Here is a 6,653-nt window from a genome sequence, read left to right as displayed (position 1 = left end):
TCTTGCTCTCATTGATCTTGTGTTGTGCCTCTGTGTTGCTTTCTTCACTAGCTTCGTCTGATGGAACTGAAGTATCATTATTATTGAAACATGATGTTGCTGTACATGTGGATGATGTGAAGAGAATGGCCAAGAGCAAGAGGTTAAGTGCGAGGAACACCCACACGCGCCACTGCTCCACCACGGCGGTGCGTTGCAGACACGCCACCAATGCGGCGGTTCCGGCTGCGAATAATGCGAACCACACTGCAGTAAGGTGATCTTCTTTGTTCTTCTCCTTTGCAGTGATATCCATGTTTAAGTGTGTATGCCTATCATGTTTTTAGGGTCTCCATATTTATAAGAGAATTGGGAGGATAGATTAGCTATGTAATGCAACTTTATTTTTTGGAAAAAAAAAAAAGAAGAAAGAAGACATTTGGTTCGATGAGGTTTGTAGGGTGTAGGTGTAGAAGGAGACAACAAGACATTCTCGCCTGCTCCGTTGCAGCAACCCTATCATTTGGCAGGCCTACTGCCTTTGGAATTGCGTGGAATAACTAATCATTTCATGGAACGAGTAATTATAACGAAAATTTGGAAAATGTTTGAGGGTCATAATTTTTGTGACTACAATGACTCAAAACTGTTAAAATGACATCGTTTTAGGTGCAAAACATGTCAAAATGATATCGTTTTGACAGTTTTGAGACATTGTAGCCACAAAAATTGTGGCCCTCTAGCATTGTTGCGAAAATTTTGACAAATAAAATAATACAGGTAGTATCAAAGTATCATGTGACACTTAGGTGTTGTTCTAAATTAATTGGGTAGTAAAATATTTAAGAATAAAATATATTTATATATTTTTATTGTAATTGAGAAGTAAATATTTAAATATTAAATTTTGAAGGCAAATATTGAGATTAAGTTAAATAGTGTTTTAAAAATATGTGAAATTGTTGAAAACTATATTGATTTTAATAAAAAGTATATTGAACTTATTAAAACATGCTTTGCATTTTTTTAATTTATTTTATATCTTTTCCTTGTGTTTTAAGAGCACTTGTTGTCAATACCAATTTTAAATATTATATAATGTATAACCAAATGTAGTGGTTTAATAGTTTCAACCCTTTATGTCTCTTGTATTAATGTGTGAGGGTATATCAAATGGTTATGAAATTTATAATTTTTAGTTATCATTTGGTTTAAAGATATCAAGAATATTTTGGGATGCATTATTTAATATAGAGGTTAATAATTATTCAAATTTATAAACAATGGCAATCTGCCTCAAAATTATAATTTGTTGAGAGAAAATTTAGATGGTGTCTTAAGTTGTATGTTATTGATTAAAATAATAAAATTCATTATCCCTTGAGGAGACAATTTGTCCAATTATGAGTAGTGTGGAATAATGAGAGAGAGAGAGAGAGAATATGAATGGAGTGCAGGAGTTGTTTGTTTTGCGGGATATGAGTGGTGGAGATGGTGAGATGATCAATGGAGTTGGGATTGGACTTGACGGTTCCAAAGGCACGCTTGCTTGTTTGATTTTGAAAATGACCCCACATGTCCCTCGTACATTTCCGTTGTCCAATGCCCCAGCCACTATCCGTCATCTTCTCATTTTATTTTTCGCTATTAACCAATGGTAACCCGTGCATAGCACGCGACTTCATAAATTTTTTAAAATAAGTTATTATGATTATCTTGAAATAATTTAATATTTTACCTTACAATATATATGAATTTTATAAGTTAATTTTTATATTTATAACTTTTTAAATTATTAGTTTAAAAAATTAAAATATATATATATATATATTTAGTGCAATTTTGATAATTTGTATTAAAAAAAGTTAAATCTGATTAAATGAGTTATGACACATCTCTTCTAATTATAAAAATATACAAATTTATAATTTATAATTAAATAAATATATAATTTTATTATTAAATATGAAGTGAATTGATATTTAGCAATAATTAATATGATATTTTCACTATTAATCCAATAATTTAAGTTATATTTTTCTTGATTTCAATTTTATAACTAAAAATATAATATGAATATAATACGCACACGGATTTCTAGTCTTTAAGAATAAGAAGGTTTAAAATTATTTTCAAACTTTCAGCATTTTCTTTTAATTTTTTTTATCTAATTTGATTTTAAATTTGAATAAAATTTTTAATTTGATATGAATTACTTTAACTTTTTCATTAAATTTCTATCAATTTTTAAAAGAATTTTCATTCTTACCCCAATTTTTTTTTTCTTTTCACCAAATTTGATGGAAAAATTATAATTTTCAATGTTTCATCTTTTTAAATTTTTATCATATTATAATTTGATAAAAAAAATATATTAAGAGTTGAAGATTCTCTTAATTGAAATTATAGTGAAATAACATCTTGAAATAGTCAAAATTTGAGTATGTGATTAGTTAAAATGTATAATTTAATTAATTTTGTTCTCATATTTGTCACACCCCAAATCCGGGCATGACCGGCCGTGGCCCACAGGGACTTAGCCCAAGGCACACGTAAGCCTAAACACGAATCCAATCACATTGAACAACTGAACAATAGTCTAATAATAAATAACCAAAACTCAATCCAGACATGTCACAATTATAAACGGCAAAATCAACTGTAATAAAAAATCATCCAAACTTATGGGATATAAACAACCCACCTATCAAAAATAATCCTAAATGAACTTCGATAAGAATAAATATAAATATGCACAAACTTGACATAACACTCTAAACTAAAGGAATGCCCTAGAGGTCCATGCAATTGAGTCCCCACTACGCCATGAGTCCACTCTAAGTCCTTCTAACACCTGGAAATGGTAACAACTAAGTCAGCTGATAGCTCAGTGAGTAGCAACATGGATAGTAAATACAGTTTTGAAAACAGGGTTCAATTCCAAAATAAGATATATATCACAGAAACTAGATTGGCATACAGTTTAGTAAATACAATCTGTTTCAAAAAGAAGGTTCCACAATTCAACACTTAAAATACTCATGTCTCGCAAGAACATGATAAACGACATTTTTCACTTAAAACAGATTATAACATGAACACCAATAATTTTCTGGGTACCAATAAAAACAAATAATTTGCCACACATTTCTCAGGCTATAAGCCCCGTTGGATCCAATACCGAACTAAGAGTCATCCTCAGGGTGGCACCTGGGCCTTTTCTCAAAGACGATCCGATTGAAGGTCACCTAGTTGTTTTTAAAGGTCTGTTCCTTACAATCGTTGAGCACTAGAGTCATCACGGCCCAACCCGGATCTGTTCCCTAGTGGCCAGAGTCACCACACACAGTGGAATAATTTCCCTAGACTAAAAACACACGGTCCCAATAATCAATACACATCAGTTTCGCAAAACATGGTAGTTCATCATTATAAACATGAGACCAAAACAAATAGTTTATAGTATGCCAAGTTCACACATGTTTCAGAAATAATTTGATTCAATTGATAATATAATAATTTATCAAAACAGTTTAATCATGAAACAACAATTTAATTTTTCCAACAGTTCAGGGTAGGGGAACATTTATAAAAATATGTAGCATGAAACTACTCACCTGGAACGAAATAATGTAATCCTCGAATAGAGTATGAAAGTCCAACTAGTGCCCTGAACCAATATGAAAACTACACGTCACTGTTAATTTAAAAATACTAAAAAATACGAACTGAGTAACCCCAAACTAAAACGCACTAACACGGCTCAACCCAACTCACCGTTACTCTTAAATATTACCTAAGTTCATGTTCTTCAAGGTCTAAAATCACCCAAGACATAGGTTCCGATCGAAACTTAACTAAAAATAACTTTAAGATAAAACAGTGTTTTAAACTAGTTTTCCCAATCTATTCGCTAACTTTGAAAATTTCAAAACCCACTCCACGCTATTCGAAAAATTCTAATAACCTCCAGATATGATCTAATATATCCTAAGCTTCAAACCCAAATGGTTTCACTTGATTTGCTTATCAAAATAATTTTCTACAATTAATTATATCCAAACAGGTTGTTTTCTGCAGCACTTTAAAGAAATTGACGGTTCTCTTAATATACACGAGCAATCAATGCAAGGCCAAAAACATACGAAACTAGTCTCGTAACCGGTTCTAATGACACTAATTTGATAATTTTTGGATTTATACCCAAAGAGAACAACAATCCCGAATTTACTGTTTCGGACTGGTTTCCTGGACAGATTTGAATACCTCAATTTATATGGATTTCGACTCCCAAAAATTATGAAAAAATTCAGATATGCAATTCAATGTGTAATTGATCTACTGTAAAAATTTCATATTAAAATTCATCCGTTTGATATGGTTTCTTGATTTTTAAAGTTTGCGATTCTGTGCAGAATTTTTTGGACTGAAAATTACACCCAATCTTTACACATAAATTTAGCTCCTCAAGTTTCTTAATAGGATATCTATATACACAATACATAAACCTACAACCTCTCCATGAATAAATAAAATAATTATAGAATAAGGATAGAACAAAGAAAGAAGAGAAGAAAACCTAAGAGGGCTAACCTTTGATGATCACACACAACACAACACACCCAAAAGTTCTTTGATTGCAACATCTTCTTCTTTTTTTCCTTCTCTCAAACCTTCTCCCGTGGCTGCTGTGTTGTTGCCCTATGTGGTGAACAAATAATAGAGTAGGGTTTGTGTTTATTTTATTTTATACTAGTAGTGGGCACACATAGGTCAAATAAATAAATAAATATACAAAATATATGTATAAGTTATATGTAACTCAAATGGTAGGAGTCTTATATATTAACCTTGTGGTCTAGAGTTCGAGTCACACCCTCTTCTCTCTCTATATATTTTTTATAATAAATCTTGCCTCTGAATTAAATGCTTTCACCACAAATTTATTTTAAGTTTAAAATTAATTAAAACATCCTCCAATAATATTTAATTTGCACCTTAGAATTCACCACAAAAATATTTGAGATTGTAATATTATTATTTAATTATTTACTTAATTTTTATATTCGGGTTCTCACAATATTTGTATAAAAATTGGCACTTATGACTACATCATTATAAGTTGGATTATGGAAAAAAATTTGAGGTGTCAAACATTTCTCATTTGTAAATATCCTACATATTAAAAAAGGAAAAAAAAAAGGAAAAAGAAAAAAAAATGTGCAGCTTTTTGATATGTGTTTATCATTTTTTTTAAGACAAACAATTGATGTTTCAATTTAAAAAATTAAAAAGTAAAAAAAAAATAGATTGGGTTTTTTAGAGATAAAAGAAACCATCTAACTCTTCTATATACTATTAAGATGGACTATTTTAATCACATAAAAAAATAGAAATTATATTTAGAAATTATTCTTATATTATGCTATTATATATAATTATAATTGTAACAAATTAATCATAATATATATGAAAAGTTATATTAAGCTTTCATTTTGAATTAATTGAATTATAATTAACAAATAGCAGTAATGGTCTAATGGGAAGAGAATAAAAATAAAGAATATAATGATATTTAAAAATTTTAAATTTACCTAGTTATACAAAAATCTAATGTTATGGTAAAATCTTGAATTCTCAATAGATTTTTATATCATCTTACCTGGGCTTGCTTTTTTCGAAGGCGAGTTCAGTGTAAGCTCTGTTGTCCAAAAAAATAGATTTTTACATTTTTTATAAAATAAAATGACAATAAAAAATAAAAAATTTAATACCCATTTTTTTACTTCAATTTTATGGTCTTCATTGAAGAAAACAAAATTCGATCAAAATCCTTGACATAGAACAGACATAGATATTTCGATTGCAACCATAATCACTAATAATTCTTCTCTACCGTACAAATCTGTAAACAAACACATAAACTTCACTAAAACTGAAACCAAAACCAAACCAACAATAGAGAAAAAGAATCACACAGGGAAAAAATAAAATTAAGAAATAAATAAATTTATAGAGTGGTAGAATGTTATCTCCAACAACTTAAGCTTCACCTAATCCAATCTTTTAGCTCCTCTGCCAGTGCCCTTGAAGTTTAGGAGTTGAGATGACTAATCATATTATTCTATAAATAAGACTTGAAAATTGATTAATGTTTCTCATTAAGTGATTTAAAATTTTGATATTGTCATATTTTTTAGATCCATTTCTAAATTTTTATCTTTTTATTTTTTATTTTTGTGTGGTTTCTATTTGGTTTTTTTTTAATTTATTTATTTAAGATGGAGTTATGAGTTTCTAATTTTTTTTAATTTAATTTATCTTTGCTTTCTATTTATTTTTAATTATTATTATTTAAGTAAGTTATGATGTGAGTTAGATATGTGATAGACATATGAGTTTTATTGATTTAAAGTATAATGTAGGGCTGAGCAAGGAATCCGTGAAATCCGTAATCCGATCCAGTCCAGTCCAATCCGATAGGTTTGGATTGGTTTTTTGAATCCGTGGTTCGGTTCCGGATTGAATAATTAAAAATCCGTAGTTCACGGATTGGTTCCGGATTGAATCCCACGGTTCCGGATTGGAACCGATCCGGACCGTATACAAATAGTCTATATTTTTATTATACATCCTCCCCCATAGTATCTTTTCTTATTCTATGTAAAATCTAA

The 6,653-nt window shown here is 29.5% G+C and overlaps 1 long non-coding RNA gene across 1 annotated transcript; it reads right to left on the bottom strand.

Annotated features, from left to right (window-relative positions):
• Positions 1–2,793: 2,793 nt before the first annotated feature.
• On the bottom strand, positions 2,794–4,837 carry LOC145823561 (uncharacterized). Its single transcript, XR_014365858.1, has 3 exons — positions 4,573–4,837; positions 3,597–3,649; positions 2,794–2,833 (listed from the first exon to the last, which is right to left on the bottom strand). It is a non-coding gene; the product is annotated as an uncharacterized LOC145823561 (long non-coding RNA).
• Positions 4,838–6,653: the final 1,816 nt, after the last annotated feature.

Source organism: Camellia sinensis, chromosome 4, assembly GCF_055761805.1.
Source record: "Camellia sinensis isolate YWXY chromosome 4, ASM5576180v1, whole genome shotgun sequence".
In the NCBI taxonomy this organism is placed as follows: domain Eukaryota; kingdom Viridiplantae; phylum Streptophyta; class Magnoliopsida; order Ericales; family Theaceae; genus Camellia; species Camellia sinensis.
The sequence above is the reverse complement of the archived record's forward strand: the minus strand, read 5'-3'. Positions and strand labels throughout refer to the sequence as shown.